This window comes from Canis lupus, chromosome 18, assembly GCF_048164855.1.
Source record: "Canis lupus baileyi chromosome 18, mCanLup2.hap1, whole genome shotgun sequence".
In the NCBI taxonomy this organism is placed as follows: Eukaryota; Metazoa; Chordata; class Mammalia; order Carnivora; family Canidae; genus Canis; species Canis lupus.
The window spans coordinates 397,180-416,512 of record NC_132855.1 but is presented as its reverse complement, the minus strand read 5'-3'; the positions used below and the strand labels follow the sequence as shown (position 1 = coordinate 416,512).

General features: G+C 47.7%; 1 long non-coding RNA gene across 2 annotated transcripts; it reads left to right on the top strand.

The window, feature by feature from the left end:
- The first annotated feature begins 4,948 nt into the window (after window positions 1-4,948).
- Window positions 4,949-17,355, top strand: LOC140609409 (uncharacterized). Of its 2 annotated transcripts, none has more exons than XR_012011238.1 (4): window positions 4,949-5,891; window positions 6,792-7,234; window positions 8,130-8,281; window positions 17,031-17,355. It is a non-coding gene; the product is annotated as an uncharacterized lncRNA (long non-coding RNA). The 2 variants fall into 2 exon arrangements; XR_012011237.1 differs by lacking the exon at window positions 17,031-17,355 and adding an exon at window positions 9,779-11,663.
- Window positions 17,356-19,333: the final 1,978 nt, after the last annotated feature.

Here is a 19,333-nt window from a genome sequence, read left to right as displayed (position 1 = left end):
TATTGGCTTTTTGTTCTCTTTCTGTGACTCTGTGCGGTTGGACCCCACGGTTACCGGTGGATTTGGGGACAGTGGCCTTGGTTCACGCTGAGGCTCCCGCGCAAAACCCTTTACAGAGAAAACAAACACCATCTTAATATTTTTTTTAATAATAAATGTATTTTTTATTGGTGTTCAATTTGCCAACATACAGAATAACGCCCAGTGATCATCCCGTCAAGTGCCCCCCTCAGTGCCCGTCACCCAGTCACCCCCACCCCCCGCCCTCCTCCCCTTCCACCACCCCTAGTTCATTTCCCAGAGTTAGGAGTCTCTCATGTTCTGTCTCCCTTTCTGATATTTCCTATTTCTTCTCCCTTCCCTTCTATTCCCTTTCACTATTATTTATATTCCCCAAATGAATGAGACCATATAATGTTTGTCCTAGTATTTACATGAAAATACGTTCACCCTCTCCCATAGGGCCTTAGGGATGCCCGGGGGTTTAAAGACCATATTTTGAGAATTTAGTCTTCAAGTTTCTAATTTTACTCTTTGTAGGACTAACACACTGTTGTTACTCAGCAGCTATTCACTTGCAGATCTTTTCTCTGCCTGATTTCAGAATAAAGTAAGTCTTACACTATGTTGAACAAACATGTCCCATGGATGTTATTACAGGTAAAGGTATGGCTTGTGAAAATTTTGAATGATCAGATATCTAAATTTTCCATGAATATTATGCAGTCTCTCTCAAAAATTAAAGCAGCATATTCAATTATCAAGATATTTCTAGGATATTAATGAACAAAGTAATTTTTATATAGAGACAATTCTGCATTTGATGACATTAAAAATTTAATGTAACGTCTAATATACTGTCTTGGATCTGAATATAAACATTATTATAAGTCTATTGAATTTCCCTGGGTTTCTTATTAAGCCATAAAATATCTGTCGACATCTAAGACATGAACATAAAAATATGTGTATGGTATGCTCAGAATTTTTCAGCTTTATGTCATATTTTTTCTATTAATTATTTTTTTCTAATTAACGAATAACTTGATTTTATTAATCGGTGACAAGTTTCCATTTCAAACAAAATTTAGAAATTTAGATTCAAGAGTCTCCATTATGTAGAAAATGATTGTCCTAGTAAGACACTGTTGGAAACTATACTGTTCTGGCAACATATGCAAATATCCATAAGATGGTGCTTTTGGATAAAGCCAAAAATTCTATGTTGTTTGCAGTCGATGCCATATTTTTAGATTTTGCTCTGAAGTAAATAACATGAAAATTAAATCTACATAAAAGAAAACCAGTGAGAACCCCTTTGTACACACCGATTTTTTTTATATGATTTAGTGGTTGGGGAAAATGAGTTAAAATCAAATGGGAGTGTGTGTATATTTGTACGCGTGTGTGTATAAAAATCATGGATCCTCTACCACAAGAAGACTTCACAGTTTTGCAAATAAGTTCCTGGCTTTTGTTTGTCAAATTTGGACCTAAAGAAAGACATGTTAAAGTGAGGAGAACACTGTGATTTTTTTTTATTTTATTTTTTTTAAAGATCTTATTGATTTGATTTAAGAGGGAGGGAGAGCAAGGCCACAGGCCCGGGCAGAGGCAGAGGCAGGTCCCCACCGAGCGGGTCACCGGCCCCAGGACCCTGGACGGTAGACACCCCCGGCCGCGCCGCCCAGACCCGGGAGCACGGGCCCACTGAGCACGGATGGTGTCCGCGGACTGAGAGGTTCCAAGGCCTTTCCCCTGGAGTCCAGGACTCCAGAGAGCCAAGAATTCCCGAGCCTGGGTTTCAGGGTGCAGTGGCCTGAGAACTGTGACCCGGGGGATCACATAGGGCCGCAGGCCCAGCTTGACAATCAAGGGGGACCAGAGGTCGAGGATGAACTGCACCCACCTCGCTGCCCCTTAACAACTAAGCGGGGATGGGATCCCTGGGTGGCTCAGCGGTTTGGCACCTACCTTTGGCCCAGGGTGTGATCCTGGAGTCCCGGGATCAAGTCCCGCGTCGGGCTCCCGGCATGGAGCCTGCTTCTCCCTCTGCCTCTCTCTCTCTCTCTCTGTGTCTATCATAAATAAATAAATCTTTAAAAACAAAACAACTAAGTGGGGAGCCTGTTCCTCAATTTTTCCCTAAACTCCTTGAACTGGCGTTGCGTCCACGTCACCCTAAGAAGTGTCGGTTGGAAGATATTGGCACCTAAAATCTAAGCATAATGATGTGCGTAAACCACTTATGAAAACTTTACGGGCCGGACGACGGTAAGGAGACTTGCTACCAGCTGCGCGGTGTCGGCGGAGGGCACCGGGCTCCTCGCCCCACGCCGTGGGCACGTCGCAGGTGGGGCTGGCGGCTGGGCACACCTGGGCTGCTGGGCCTCGGCGCCTGCGAAGCATCTGGGCCGGGGGCCCCCAGCGATGCTGCAGTGATAAGGGGCTCAGAAGTCCCGGGCGCCGTGTCTTAGTTCACAAAGTCGGGGGCTTACATTGTGATGACAATCTTTTATTTTTCTTTTTATTAGAATTCCTAATTTTGACAGGAAAAAGGACTACAAATCTCAGTTTGTGCCTTTGGTGGCCGTGCCCCCGGGATCATACTCGTTCGTACCTGCACACGCGTACTCGGATTGTTCAGTACTGCATCTTTTTTGTTAAAGATTGTATTTATTCATTCATGAGAGACACAGAGAGAGAGAGAGACACGCAGAGACAGGCAGAGGGAGAAGCAGGCTCCATGCAGGGAGCCTGATGCGGGACTCGATCCCGGGACCGGGGGTCACACCCTGGGCCGGAGGCAGATGCTCGACCACCTGGGCGTCCCTCATTTTTCTCTGTTAACTTAAAATACTGTCCTCCTACAAATTTTCTTGATAAAGATGTCCCTTTACAAACCCAAAATGATTTTTGCATTTCCAATTTTCACAAACATACAAATATCCATAAGATGGTGCTGTATCTTATTTAATCTGGTCGCGCCGAGCGCTAAACGTGTCCTTCACAAGCACAGTCACTAGGTTAGAGTCTCACCTTTAACAAGTCTCAGGATGTGGAGATGTCAGCATAAGCATAACCAGAATCTTTACCCACTTATTTTTCGCGTATCACACAATTGCTAAAGTGTCTTTACCGCCAGATTTAGTCACCAGCTCTAGGTGAAAAAAGTGATTGAAATTCTCATTTCAACTTTCACGTTCTAGAGAGTAGCCACGTTGCACACCCGTATAAGGCGAATAAAGTAGCTGAATGACATCCAGTATCCATTTCTACCAAAGTTAATGATAGAGTTTAAAAATCCTTTGGAAAAAAAATTTAAAAATAATAAAAGTCCTTTGAAGCGGGCAGCCCAGGTGGCGCAGCGCTTTGGTGCCTGCCTTCAGCCCAGGCGTGATCCTGGAGACCCGGGATTGAGTCCCACGTCGAGCTCCCTGCATGGAGCCTGCTTCTCCCCCTGCCTGTGTCTCTGCCTCTCTCTCTCTCTCTCTCTCTATGTCTATCATAAATAAATAAATAAATAAATAAATAAATAAATAAATAAATAAATTCTTAAAAAAAATCCTTTGAAGCATCCCATCTGATGGCAATTAGACATGATGCCACATGCAAGCGCCTCTTCGCAGTGTTGGAGAAGAACACTTCCTAGAAGAACACTTCTACCCCCGGAGGAACCAACTCCACAACTTCCTCTAGTCGGTGCCCGACGCAGCAAGGGAGAGCCGACTGAGGATGCGCTAACAATCCCCTGGCCCTTCCGGTCTGGGGTGAGGTCCTCCGGGGAAGCAGAGCAGTGATACCAGATCGTCGCTCGTAAGCAGATTTAATAAACAGAGCACTTGAATGTGGCCTCAGGGTCCTTTACTTTCGAGACCAACAATCTTAGGCCAAATGAGCCGCAGCCACGTGGGGCCACGGGAAGTGAGTGCAGAGTCAGGGGGATGGAGGTGGCTGTGCACGCGGCTCCCGCTCCCCCGGCGGCCGTGCAGTGACACACGAGCTGGCGACACGAAGGCCGACGGTCAGCGGCAGCAGCTGGGGCCGGGCAGGTGCACCTGGCCGAGGGGCGAGGGGGCGGGCGGAGGCCCTGGGGCAAGGCGCAGGTGATGAGGTGTCCGTCAGCACACGTCCAGCCTGGCGGTGGCCTGGGGGCGCTGGGGGCGCTGGGGGCGGTGGGCTCAGTCCTGCTCGCCCGGCTGTGCTCGACCCGCCAACAGGTGCATGGGCAGCGACGGGACGTCCGGGCCCAGGCGGGGACCCCGGGTTGCCCCGTGTCCCCGAGAGAAGGCCCGAGGGCCGGAAGGCTGGCCTGAGGCTGCATCTCCAGGCCGGGGCCTCGCCAACCAAGGCCTCGGCCTTTCCCCGCGGGCAGCGACGGGCGTCGGGCAGCAGGGTTATATTCTTACGCTGTATTTCTTATGATAAAAACCACTCAGGTTGCACTGCAGACATGACACGAGGGCAGGCAGGAGGGAAGGCGGTGACAATAGAGGAGAGGGAACACCTGGAAGGAATTGCAGGAGCTGCAACCGAGAGAACTTGGTGAAGAAGCAGGTGGTGCACCAGAATGAGAGGAAGATAGTAAGGCCCCCTCGTTCCTGAGTTGGTACAACAGTGGACTTTGGAAATTCTTTTAATTAAGAAAATTGTTTTTATCACATTTAAAAAAATAACCCTGTGGTCTTGGTCTTTCTCATCCCATGGAATCTTGAGCAATTCAGTCCCTTTTTTTCTCTTAAAAAAAAAAAAAAAAGATTTAAGTCCCGACTGGAAGGCCAAATTCGTCTCCCGTGGTTTCTGTTTCATCCAGAGTCTGGGGCTTATTAGGTAAACTTTGTCGAGTAGACGAAAATCAGCGTTCGTACCCTGGATCCTGTCCAAAGGATCAGAGTATCGGGTAAATTCCTGTTCCCGATGTCTGTGTCCCTTCTCTTGCAGGGTCCAAGTCCAGAGCTGCACATGGCTGGTCTCTGTGCACATACAGTAGGTTTCCAAGAAATGAAACAAAGAAGTGGTCGTGAACGTCGACAGCAGGAGGAAAGAGAACACTGATCTTTTCCTTCCCACCCCTCAACACCGGGTCAGTCTGTAACGGGCAACGGGCGGCTGACACCGGGAGACCAGGGACGTTCCTGGCCCACCTGGCCCCTGACGGCCAGGATCGGGGGTGGCTGCGGAGAGATTCGTGGCTGAGACAGACGGAGCTCGGCGCGCACCGCCCGCGGGAGCCGGAGGGCCTCGGTCACGGGCTGACCCCCCGGGAGGGACACTTCAGGGAACTGCGGTGCTTCCAGGCTGCCAGGCGGCCCACGGCGCTGGGGCAGTCCTGCTCCCGTGGCCCGTGTAGTATTTTAACAGGAAACTTTGGAGCTGATGTCACACGTTGCCTGCACCGCCAAAAATTCGGGAAATCGCTGGACAAGTTTTGGGATAAAAAGGCAGCGTGTGTGTGTGTCGGAAAATGGAGCACGTGGAATCGCACCTCTGGTCCCACCTCTGCGACGATGAGGGGAACAAGCTGCTCACCGAAGCCCGGCCCCGGCACGCACGGCCTGAGGCGTCTGAACCCTCGAGGCATGTGCGTGCAAGTGTCCATAAAGCGAGGCACCTCGTTGGACTAGACCTTGCCTTGTTCGTGGCAAACGGAGAAGGGAAAGGTGTAAATGGCCATTTTCCATCTGTCGTTGTAGTGACCCAACTTTCAACCCCACGGGCTCCTTCGGCTGTTTCCTGGATTACCTGTGTGTTCTAAATAAGGCTCACTTTTTCAAGCTGCAGAACAAAGAGCAAACTCAAATATTTTCCCATTAATAAAACACTCTGAGGCAGAAAGCATCGGCGTATACGACGGCCACAGCCCTGTCGCTGGACGCGAGCATTTACAGAGCGTGAGTGGGGGAGCCTTTGGCTGGGCGGTGGGGCGGAGGCTCACTCTCCGTACAGGGTTTCCCACACGGATCTGCCCTAAGACAAAGTGACTGCCTAGACTTTACTTCCCTGATGACAAACACGCTTCGTTATTTTTGTCGTTTACACCCTGGGAGTACTACTTGAAAATAGTTCACTTTAATTTCTCTTAACAAATATTTAATGAGCACCTATTGCACATCAGGTACTGTTGCAGGCACCGAGAAACAGCGGGAAAGAAAATAGATTTAAAGAGGAAACTCAAGGTTCTGAGGTTCAGGGGCTCCGGGTGGCTCAGTGTCTGAGCGGCTGCCTTGGGCCCATGGTGTGACCCTAGGGTCCCGGGATCGAGTCCCACGTCGGGCTCCCTGCTGGGAGCCTGCTCATCCCTCCGCGTGTGCCTCTGCCTCTCTCTCTGTGTCTCTCATGAATAAACAGATAAAATCATAGAAAGAGAGAGCAACTAGCATTTCTGTAACACTTTTACCGTGTTCGAAGACATTTGGTAGCTATCACTGCATTTTCTTTTTCACCATAGTCCGAGGGGCGAGGGGGGCGGGTGGCACAGAGAGTTTAAATAATTCCCCCAAGGTTTACTTCTTTAATTGATAAAAACATTCTTCTAATTCCAGGCCCATCAGTTCCTCTTGATTACCTTTCATCCTCTAGCCGATTATCTTTCCCTAGATATTTGAGAATCACTGAATGAGCGGCAGCGTGGCCTAGGCTCTGTAGCTGGATTGTCAAGAGTGCAAATCCTTCCTGACACTTGGGTGGTTGAATAACAAACCGCCTACAATTCAGTGGAGTAAACAATAGCCGACGATTGTTTCCCACTTGTCGGTGGGTTGCCCTGACCCGGGCTGTGCTCGCATCTGCAGGTTGGTTTGGGTCGGCTCCACCGGCCCTTCATCCTCCAAGTGCCGATGCGCTCTCCAGGGGCGCCCATTTTACTGCAACGGCAGAGGGCGAGAGGACGAGCCATCCTTGCATGCGGGCTCTGAGCCTCTGCGTGTATTTGCCTGTTAGCATCCCGCCGGTCAAAGTAGATCACCCGGCCCAACCCGAGCCTTCCCAAGGGAGGAGACGGGGGGTACAGTCTGTCCACCCCAGGCCAGAGCCCATCACGTGACCAAGCTAAGTATCAACAGGATGGGGAGGTCAGGGTGGGGGCAGCAGGGCGGTGGGGGAGACTGAATTTCTCTGAACGATCATCTAATCTACCGCCGTAGCCCTAATATCTCTTACCTGGGCTTCTTAGGAAAACCGGCCTCACGTTGCTGTGAGAACTCAGCACAGCACTGAAGACGCTTGTCCCGCGTGGGTAAGCAGTCAGCACTCGTGCTCTGTCGGCCTCGGCCCACCTGCCGCCTCTCCGCCCCCGTGTTCTCTCCCACAGCCATGCCCGGGTCCGGGGAGGCACCTGGGTCTGGCCCAGGACGGTAGGTCTACACTCCAGCGGGGCTGGCTCTCGTGAGCTCGGCAGTGCCTGGCTCATCCGTAGGGAAGGCCCATCAGCAAGTCCACCAGGCTTCCTTCTCTTATTTAAGGCCCATGTGCTGGCTCAGCTTGTCGGTCCGTATGAGACCGCTACCTCCCAAAATACAGGAGAATGAGGTAAATATCCTTATGTGTTTTTTTTTTTCTCTAAATTTTCTGTTATAAGCGAATCTCCTTTTCAAAAGAAGACAGAAGGAATTGCCATGGAGATGACTCAGTCTCAGTGACACCGTCCCGTGAAGCCTTCTCCAACTTGTCTTCCTTCCCCCATGACCGTCCGCATTTTCTTCTAAACCTTTACTATGGCAGCAACTAGGTCCTATGGGACTTTTATGTGACTTCTTTTTTCTTTCTTTCGTGTCTCACAAAGCATGATCTTCCAGGAAACTGTCTTATCCTTGCATCTTTCCTAACACAGCACGTGACACAAGGTAGACGATCCATGAAACTTGCTGAGCAGAGATAGGGTCAGGACAGAAGTGGGACCTCGCGGGAGACCCTGGGGTTTCACCTCCGCCCCACGTTTACATGATGTTCCCTGCAGCGATGAAGGTCTCGGTGACACCGTACTACGTTCTCATATGAATTAAAACGAAGGAGACCAGCAATAGCCGTTGCTGGTCCGTCTGTGGGGCACCCGAACTTATACCTCATTAGGTGAGAGTGTACAATGGTACAAACGCTTTGAAAACCTGTTTGGCGGTTTCTTTTCCGTTTAGACATAAAATCACCACATGGGCCAGCAGTTCCATTCCTAAGCACGTCTTTGCCCTGGAGAACTGAGGCCCGTGCCCATGCAGAGACACGTCGAGGGATGCTCCGGTCGGCATTGCTCATCAGCGCCAAAGCTAGAAACCATCCAAATAAATAGGTGAGTGGAAAAAATGTAGCCAATGCATGTGGCCTCTATGATAGAGGCCACGTGGATGAATCTGGAAACTACCGTGATGGGCGAGAAAACCCAGATACGAGCCGTCCGTATGTCTCATTCTGCTTATGTGAAAGTACGGAAATTGCAAGCTAACAAGCGATGGTTGGAGGCAGGTGGGCGCTGCCTGGGCCCCACGGGGCCTGCTCTGGGGCTACGCAGAGCCTCTGGGTCTCGGGTCATGGCAGCAGCTTCAGGCGCACGTCTACCAAAACCCAGCCAGCCACAGCTCAGGGAAGTTGCGAACACAACGGGAAGCTATCTAAAAGGCGTGGAATTGTGGCCTGGAGAGGACTGGGGTTTACGGGCCCGTGGTATTTATTGTGGAGCAGAAAGGACGTGATCCGGCTGAGGTCTGGTGGCCCCCGTGGCCCCCGTGGGCAGGTGGGCAGCCCGGCCCAGGGGGTCCCCGGGCGCACCCACTGCTGGCGGCAGGTGGGTAGCAGGTGGGTGGCAGCCTTGGGTGGGGGGCGAGCTGCCCACCCGGCCCACCCGCCTCATCTCCTCCTGCACACATCACTACACGAAGGGTGACGACGGTAACACTGCTCTTTCCAAACTCAGACTCGCTGTTGTGAAGACCGACGGCTGCCCAGGCCTGGGGGCCGAGCACAGGGCCAGGTCCCCCGCGTGTCCCCTTCTAACTGCAGGGCCCTTGCTCCTGGGCTGCCGGGCCTCCTGACACCGAGCCCGACAGCCGGCCCCATGGGGGACTCCAAGGACCAGTCGCGTCACTATAGGAACTATTACAGCCGTCCTATTGTGTCAACAGTTATTGTTATTCGTCTCTTCCTGGCTTCATTTAGCAGCTACACTTTATCATAGCTTTGTAGATTTGGGGGAAACTCTCTCTGCATAAGGTTTGGTTTTATGCAGAAGCAGCCACTGGGGGTCCTGGCACATATGCCCTGCAGACAACGGGGGACAACTGTCGTAGTTTAGTCAGGGCTATGACGTTGCCGACCGTGGGTTCACCAAAGGTTGATTGTTGTAAATTTGGGAGGGAATTTTCAGGTGTAAAATTGCATACACTAGAGGCAGTACACGTAATTCCACTAAAAGAATTGGAAGTACTGGCAAAAAAACTGAATCAAACATTTCATACGCAGTCTCCAAGATTCAGAGAGGGTGCCCCGAGGTTGCCGTAGTGTCTAAGCGCTCACAAAAGCTAACAAAACCCAGACAGCTTTAGTGTGTCTCCGAGGAGCCTGTCCCTGATCCTACTTGATTCCCTCTTAAGCTTGGTCCACCCGAACGCAAGTCGATCTTACATTTGTTTTTTCTTTCCCGCATATGAAGTTTACAAATCACATAGTAGAGTTTTCAGGGTCAGTTTCCAAAAAAAAAAAAAAAAAAAAAAACCCAAAAAAAACAAAACCACAACAACAAAAAAACTTTCCAATTTTCTATTGTCCAACCAAAAGTCTCTATTGGTTCCAGCTAATTTTTCGACTTGAATATTTCAAAGAGGTAATAATAAAGAACCACAGTCACGTGAGAGTCTTTGAAATTCTAAGAGACTATATGTTGGGGGATTCTTCGCCTGGAAGCACTGCCGCAAACAAATAGACTTTCCCCTGGCGAACGTATACCAACACATGTTTCCGCCAGCCACAAATTTTCAAGAGCTGGAATCAGAAAGAAAAAATTAAAGACCTAGTAGGAGGATACTAAATGACCAGCGTTTGTCGTCCATTTTCCGTATGTCTCCGAACCCCTGCTTCTCCACGATGACGGGTCATGTAGGGCAATAGGAGGAAGTTCGCAGCGTTCTGAATATACAGCAACCCCCCCCCCCATCAAGTGCTGATTTGAACTCCAGAGTTCGTGTACTTAGATCTTCACATGCTCATACCTTGATGACAGTAGCCACTGAATTCAAATGGTGGGTCAGAGATTGGAAATACAGGCTGACGGGAAATATGAACCTTGCCCTCCTGTAGACGATAGCCTATGAACCATACGCATGCAATTCCGGCCCCAACGCTCTTGTCCATACTGTTCATTCTTCAACTGTGGGATCCCCGGGCGCTCTTCCAAAGCCACCTTTGCCCAACAGCCTTCCTTCTCATAACAAAGTCTCGTTACTCTGAACTGTCACGTCTAATCGCGCTGAGAGTTCGATACTCAAGGAGCTAGTAAGGGCAACGGTGATGGGAACGGCCGCCGCCAACCCAGGCATCACGCCCCCGGGGTGCAGATGGGCAGCAGGGCCCTGCCGCATGAGGAGCCTCAGCGAACGTCTCTCACCGGATCGTCACAAAGCCCCAGGGGTAGGCTCTGTTATCAGGCCCACGTTCCGGCCGAAGAGACTGAGACTCGACGTTACTAAGCGACGTCTGCAAGGTGGTTCACCTACGAAGTAAGAGCTGGACTTGGCCGCAGGTGGGCTGACCCTGGAAGCTGGCCTCCTGACCTCGAGGAGCTGCAAAGGCCGCGCTGCAGACACGACGGAGGTGAAGGGGCCGTCTCCAGCCTCTGGGCACAGGCGGCCTGAACGAGGCACGCTCCCCGGGAGACCTTCCATGGCCTCGGAGCACAGGGACCTGGTACAGGTTGCACCGCGTCAGGGCTCAGGGTGGGCAGCGGGGCTCAAAGTCCAGCGACGCTGGGGGCTGCAGACGTCGTAGGCCAGCAAGGAGACAGTACCTCAGACGGTCGGTGGATGAGAATGAAGCAGGTGACATGCCACAGACGTGAGGATGGCGTGTCCCGCACGTTCTAGGGAACGGAGGAGGCTGGGCAAGCGGCTCGAGGAGGTTCCAGGCAGCCTCCCCCAAGGGGGTGATAGCTGAACTGCCCACTCCCCAGGGAATCGTTTCCTGGTCAAGTGATTTCTAACATGTGGCCCAACACCTGTGAGGCAAGAGACATGGTAGACGTGAAAGGTCACTTGTAGCTTGGCTTGGGTACAAGCCCATGGTCCAGGACACAACTGAATAAATGCTAGGTAGCCTGAGGTTTGAAATTTGTTAAAAGATGTTTAATATGTTTTCCCCCAAAGCTTATTTCTGGAAAGTAAGTCAACCAAGTGTTGGTGAACAAATAAGGAGAAAAACCCCTGAAAGTAGAAGAAATGGGGTACTCCTTACACGGATTGGAAATCAAATTTTGAGATGATAGTGATTTGAAGATGAAAGTCGCAAAAGAATTGTTTGTTTGATTTTTGAAAATAGACACATTTAATTTTGAATTATTTTCCCTCCAGTGTACATTTCCTCGATTTCCAATATTATTCTATATTATTGAAATGGCAATGATTTCAGAATATTTAACATAATGTGCAGATTGTAGTCTCTTCATTAAAAATATAGTATAAAATTCATGATGCGTTTGTTTTCATTTAATTTCTATTTGTCTTAGGTTTTTTCATTTAGGTAAAACTGTTTTAGGTTAGAATCATCTCATTTTTCTTCCTTAGCAGCCTACTTCCCGTGACGCACAGTTCTCAATAGAAGCCCCGCGGTAACCCTGTCCAAATCTAACAGGGAAAAGGACGAGAAATCGCCGAGTACCTCTCTTGGCTTTGTACTGCATTCAAGCTTTTCTTACATTAGCGAAAGAAATTATGAGAACGAAATCTGTTTTATTTGTGAACCTGGAACAAAAGGACAAACTAGTGCAAACAAGTGGAAGATTTTCCTAAGATTTTCCTAGATATCTAGAAAGTCTTTAATTCTTTGGCTCATTCCAGAATTGATCAAGAGGTCCCCCAAGATTTTATGACCTAAAGTCCTTCTGGGCAAAGTACGGTAATTTATGAAGTCAGGCGAACCAGATAAAGGGCGCTCTGGTCCGAGAATGAGCCACAGCTCTTTTGATATAGAAGCCAAGTCACACACAAGTGCCTCAAAATCCAATTCAAACTGGCTCAAGCAGTAAGAAAATTTATTGGCTTATATGAGTGAGGCTCCAGAGGCCCGACTCCGGGTCTGCTTAATTCAGTCATTATGGTTCTGCTTCCGTCACAGTTTCCCTGTGCCTTCCTCTGAATATTGGGCTGTTCCTTAGGCTGCTCGCTACGTACCAGGGAAAATACCATATTGCACATCACCTGTTACTACACCAGAGAAAGACAGAAACGACTCAGGGAATCATCTTATAATGACAAAGATGCTTCCCCCCCTCCCGAAATATTCAGCAAATTTCTCCCACTTAGCCAGAATTGGGTCACATACTCGCTTGCGACTGCATCTCGTAGCCCCTAAGGTAGGCCATGCGCTGATTGGCCGAGGCCTGGACCCCTGAAGCAATCACTGGAATTCACCTTCGTCCAATCAGGCCACGCCCCGCAGAGGGAGGGATAAGCATTTGATCCATGAAAACGTTTTGCTAGGAAGGAAGAAAGAGAACCAAATTGGTAGGACAAAGAAACATCATCAGCTACAAAACTGTCAATAATAAACTAAGTATTTAGTAGCATTTTGAGGAAATCAGTGGAAAAACCAACTCCCAAGAAGGCAAAATGTAGGTATAGTCAACAGAAACTCCGAATGGCTCAGTGTTTAAGCTAAGGACGGAAAGGAAGCAGAGTTAGCGGTATTCTCAACTATATGGTGAGAGGGATCTATTATCCCGCTTCCTCTACGTCTTGGGATTTCCAGGCTCAGATGAAAACGCCTGGGAGTACGCTTCCTGCTGGCAGCATTTCTCTTCTCTTTCAGTGGTTTTTGCCGTAATAATATAAGATACGGAATATGCGTATTCGTGATTAGATGGCTGGACGTACTCACTGCATCTTGTTACGACAAATCCCACATTCACAGAAGGTCTGATCCCGAGATGGTTATGCCTTGCCCGAGTCCACGCAGCCAGCTCAACGGCGGATGTAGGATTCAAACCCAAGCCAGCGAGACACTGCGCTTTCATCTGGATCATACCCACTACCTTATGGGATACGGGCTTCTTCCCTTCGAGGGCTACTCTTCCTTTCTTCCTTCTCCTTTACTTCCTCCTACTTCTGGAGTTTATTCTGACGTCTTCATTATTATCCTTCTCTTGCAACGAGCTCCCCAGACGTCTCCTGACCGCAGGACAGCTTTCTCTTGGTTATTCAAGATCTCTTCCCCCACCTCTTTGTTTCTGCCCACCGCAGGCATCTAGAACGGTTCCTCAATGTTAAATTTTTGCGGTCTTATTTTGGGGGGTTTATTACAAGTGTTCTTTCCCCGTATCTTCTGTAAGAGCAGGCTTGGACTTACCTTCCCTATATTATATATTAATACATTAATGTATAATTATACAATATAATTATATCTTAATATATTATTTTCAAGTTCATGCTATGTGTTATATAATTCTTTTTAACAGCATCATAGGCAACTACTTCTTCCTCTGTAATATTCTTAAGTAATTTAAGGCGCCATTATTTTACCGGTTGTACCTGTGACCTCATTGTGTTTCTTATATTACTTTTTGAATGTACTGTTCATTAAAAAATCCTTGCTGTATTTTGTCTAAATATACTGCATTTCATATCACGATGGTCAAAGTTTTTAGCCGTACTTGACTGAAATAAACTAGAACTGCAACAGGGAGGAGCCAATAATGAAACTCAGTAGATTTCTATTTCTATTCATACTATAAAAGCTAATCATTTTTATTATGTTACTTCATGATGTGGTATCCTCAGTAAAGTCGCTAAATATCGTGGGGAAATGCTACATTTGAATTTCCATATGTTTTCACGGAAGATGCAGGTTTAGTTGAAGCTGTGACCTAATCAGGCAGAGATTTGGGCTTCTTGTATTACTGTTTTCAATGTGGATCTGGAATCTGAGTCTAGATGCTGCAGCCTGAGTGCGGCTGTCGTTGGTATTAGGAGACACCCTTCCCTTCCCCAGGACACGGGCATCCATCCCGACAGACAGCCAAGGTCATTAACACACGGGTGCAGGCGGCGGCGCTCCCTCGAGCTCTGCAGGGCAGACTGCACGCCCGGCCCCAAGACGGTGGCAGCGCGCCCGCGTGTCCCAGTGAACTTCCTCTGACACTGCTCCGCCAGCACAGAAAAATACTACAGGAATCACCCTGATTCTTTGCCTCTTTGCAACTGACAAGCAGGTATTGCTAAGATAAAATAAGAAAATAATTTGATCTTTTGGTTTTCTTGGCATCTCAGGTTTTATTGAGTGCCAAAAAGTCTTAACTATTTATCAAATTCTTGCCATTTATCAGAATAGTTTTATCAGCTTTATCGGAATCTTGCCATTTATTAATTTAAGCCCAAATTTCTCCTTCTGTCTTGATGGTTTGGGATGTAGCATTTCAACCACTCTCTAGAACAATATTCAATTAAATAACATTTTAACTGCTAAATATAACTGCTAAATTGCAAATTTTTACTATACTTTTTAAAGAAATCACATTCCTAGTGATATAATGGTAACATCATATTTTAATTGGAAGAGTCACGTTCTCCATTTGTAATTTTCTTGATTAGCATTGAAGAGGGTAAGACAAGGTAGATGTTTAAGGCCTTTATTAAAAGTTCTTGGGGTGCCTGGCTGGCTCAGTCGATAAAGTGTGCAGCTCTTGATCTTGGGATTAGGAATTCAGGCCCCATGTTAGGCCCAGAGCTTACTTTGAAAAAAAAAAAGCTCTTACATCTGAAGAGTGACTAAAAATCAAAAAATCAGTTGGGTTTATTTGGCAGTGGAGATGGGGATCTGCATGCCCTTTATTTTAAATGAGATTTGTGATCTCTTACAATGAAGCAAAAGCCACCTCAATTTAACCAATCATTTATAAAAGACAATGATATAGAACATTTTTTTAAGAAGTGAAAATTATTAGTAAGAAATTAGAAAAAATTATAAAGAGGTACAAAATATGGGGAATTCAGAAAATAAAGGAGAAGCTGTGTGTGTGTGTACATGTATGTATGTGTGCGTATAGGATGTTTACATGTGTACGTGATGTTTGTGGTTCAGAAGTACAGTTTAAGTTTTATCTTGAAATACATGTTGAGTTGTTAATATTTACCATTCTCTTGCATTCTCTTTGGCTAATTCCCATGAAAAGATATTTATGGAAGACTGAAAAAATGTCTACAGATTAGTTATTGTTTCTATTATTAAATGCCCATTTTTTCTATATTTGTTGTTTTTCACCCTTGATGAGCATGACAAGGACTAAATATTTTATGCATTTTGGGGTTAAGTTGAAATAAAGCTTTGAGATTAGATTATAGATCTAATCTAATTTACTTATAGATTTAAGTCTATACATCTGTTACCTTTTTTCTTACAAAGCATGGATATGAGGAATGAGATTCAAATGTAACTAGCCACTATATTCATAAACATTTTAGATTTTTGGATAAACTTCAGATGCATAATTAGTTTGATAATGAAATTAGTTCAGGACACACCACCAATGCATATCATAAGCAGAATTTAAGCGAATCCCCAAACCATGAACTCACAAACTAAAAGATCTGTTAGTAGACAAATGAAAACTAAAATACTGAAAAATAAGACAATCTAGAACCAAAATTAAGTACCCCAAATGAAGAAATGAACATAAATCTCAGTACTTTTATTTTTTAAAATAATCTGTATACTCAACATGGTGCTGGAACCCAGAACCCCAAGGTCAAGACTTGGGTGCTCCACCAACTGAGCCAGCCAGGTGCCCCCAGTAATTTTATATCTTAAGCAATTCATACACGTGCAGGCTGGGTGTAGCTAGGTGTGGTGTATATACATGTAGCTTTAGGTTCTATGTAGTATAAAGAAAAACTAATATAGTAAATACAAGCTGCTCTGGATAAAAGTGTGCCAGCATATTAAGGGGCTGAAAGACAAAATGAGCATAGAAAGAATAAATAGAGATGAGAGCTTGTTATTAGAACCTCACACGAAGGAACAGGGACCACGCATGTTGCTGATTGAAAGGTCAGCTCCAGATACTCAATGGTATCTTGAAATTCCCCCAAAAATCGATATTTTTTTCTATTTTAATGCTACTTAAGAGCATCTACAACAAATGCAGAATAGGATGAGCATTTGATAACACAAATTACAGCCTGTGGACTTTCTTCAGTCTTCCATATATATTTTTAACGGGAATTAGGCAGAGAATGGTGTTCTCTATCTGCTGTCTACCAAGCCCTATACTTGAGAGATGTTAGGATAGAAAATACTGAAACACAATGTTTTGTTTTATTTCATTCATTCCTCAGTACAATACCTGTTTCTTTCCACCTTGATAAATTCTCTTGGATATCCCAGAACGAAATTTAAAGGCATCCCAAGACTTATGTCTTTTTAGGGCAAAGCTAAGCGCATGATCTGAACAGATCTAGCAATTTTTGCTGGGGAGACGAGTTTTCCCAATCTGTTATCTTCTAGTTTCTGAAGCATGAAAAGGCCCATGTCTAAGGTAATTCGCTAGGGTAAGCCTGCTGGCTCTTTGCTGAGAGTCCAAGAAGAATAGCATTCATTGTGGCGATTCATCAGGGCTTAGAAGTTGGTTCTCAGATTTACAAGTTTAAAAACTTGACAGGTGCACTAACCACACCACTAACTACTCATGGAATCCGATGTGTATGATCAAATGCTTATTGTTTTACAAGGAGAGGAAGAATAATGCAGGTCACAAATTCTTGCCCCTATATAATGCATTTGATGCAGACTGTTTAAGGGAAAGCCATTTATTTTTTATTTATTTTTTGTTTTTTTTTTTTTAGGGAAAGCCATTTAAATCAAGAGTTTGGAATAAGCATGGAATCAGAGGAAAACGAGTTATGTTGGAGAAAAATAATTAGAAACCAAGTCTTCTCCTAGCCCAGAAAACCTTGCTGCAGAAATAGAAGAGAAGGTGAGCAAGCTTATTGTTGAATAAGCAGTAAACCCAAATGTGACGCACACCACAGGCAGTCCGACAGCGGGACTGCAGAAGCAGAAAGTCACTCCGTGCGGCCCCGCAGACGGTCCACTGGGTAAATGTTCCAAAGATGAGCAGCAACTAGTCCTTGGGAGAAGAGCCCCACTGGTCACGCACAGGTCGTCATAGTTACTTGGTAATTGGGATGACCATCTAATGGGCTTCACCCAAAAGAAGAAAAAAAATCACTTATTTTATGACAGGAAGTCGTTTTGCAACTTGGAATGAGACTCGCACTGAAGTGAGGCCACCAACCTCCCACAGAAACTAGGAAATCGAGGCGTCATCTATGTCGATTTTACATTTCCAAAGAGATGATCCCTGGGTCATTGAGAAGCACAGTCTGGCTCCTCGAGCTAGCAAGAGGCTTGCGTTACATTTCTTTTTTTAATATTTTATTTATTTATTGGAAAGAGAGAGAAAGAGAGAGTGTGTGTGTGCAGATGAGTGGAGGAGGGATGGGGAGGAGGCCCACGGGGGGCTCCACGCCAGGACCCCAAGGTCAGTCCTGAGCCAAAGGTGGAGGCTCAACCACTGGGCCACCCCAGCTCCCCAAGGCTTACCTAACTTTTAAAAATATATGTATACCATAGAATCTCACCTATATGCCGGATCTAAACAACCACAACCACCACAAAAACCCCAAATTAAAGAAAAAACCCACAACCCCCCTGAGTTTATGGACAGAGAAGAGACTGATGGGGAGGACAGTGGGGGTGAACCGGGAAGAGGGGGCTGGGAGCTTGTGGAGGTGTCATCCGGCCAGCACGACCTGTCACCGCCTGGGCGCCCGACCCCCGCCGAGTAGCGAGCACGTCGGGGACCCTTGCCGTTGGAGGTGGCCTGGCCGCCTGTGACCGCGGTCACCGTCCGAGGCGGGGGTCGGAGCTGCCTGCCGCCTCTCACGTGGGGAGCCCTTCCTTCCCCGGAAGCAGGTGCTCCCGGGAGACCAAGACCGAGGGGGAGCTAGTGCCAAACCTGTCACCAGGCCCTGCATAGAGGCCCAGCGACGTGACTCTGCCGGACACTCCAGTAGGGCCGCTCGTGCCAGCCACGACCAACTGCACTCAGGGATGCAGAAATCAGAGCCAACTTGCTCTTGATGTATTTATTGAGGAGAGCGCGAGAGCACGCACGTGCACCTGTGCACCGTTGGGAGGGAAGCCGAGAGAGGGACAGGGACAGGCGGACCCTGAGGTCGTGACCTGAGCTCAAGTCGGGAGTGGGCCGCCCAGGGGCCCCCGGTGTGCTCCTGGTTATGTCAAGATTTGTACCGTTCACCGGGTAATAAGTAACAATTTATGAAATCCATAACTTGTCAACATTATTTCCTGCATTTTTATAGACTTCTCCCCATTTGCTGTATGATTTGCCTCAGATTCCCACGTGCCGAGATGTTTCACAGGCAACAACTTTCCCGACGTGAGACAGGAATGCGAGACGTTCTCCTGTCGGGGATCATGACACGGGCTCGTCCCGAGGTGGGCGGACGGGGGTCGCCTCAAGCCCGAGCTGCCTGAGACCCGGCCCGTTGTCGTCGAGGGCAGATCCGTGAGCCTGGCGCGGTTCCAGGCCCTGAGCCCCAGGCCCTCGGCGGCTCCCCACGCGTATCCTATCCCGTGGCCACGCACTGCGGTTTGTAAGGACGCGCCCCGGGCCCCTGGCAGCCGCTGGGTCAGGGCGGCTCTTCCCAGGGCCCGGGAAGGTGGCAATCGCCACTCGCCTGGCACCTTCCCGCCCGGACCCTATGTCACTGCCCTACCTGCTCTTCCCGCAGCCCGTGCTCGTCGGGAGCCCTAATGCGCTCCCAACGCACCATCCTTGTCCTGCAAAAACATCCAGATCGTGTGGGTGAGCCCAAAACCAATGCCATCAAACTACGAGTATGTGCTTCCATGAAAGCGACCCCCCACGTGCTTGTCACGGCACAGGCCGCGAGCCCACCGCCGAGGCGCGTGAGAAGGGCAACCAGGAGCACGAGGTGTTAGACGTAACCATTTCTTAAATGGAAAAAAGGAAAATGAGGCTTTGTCTAACCGGGAATATTAAAGGCCAAGAGGCCTAGACGGTTTGGTTCTAAGGGGCTCGTCTGGATTAATTCGCTCT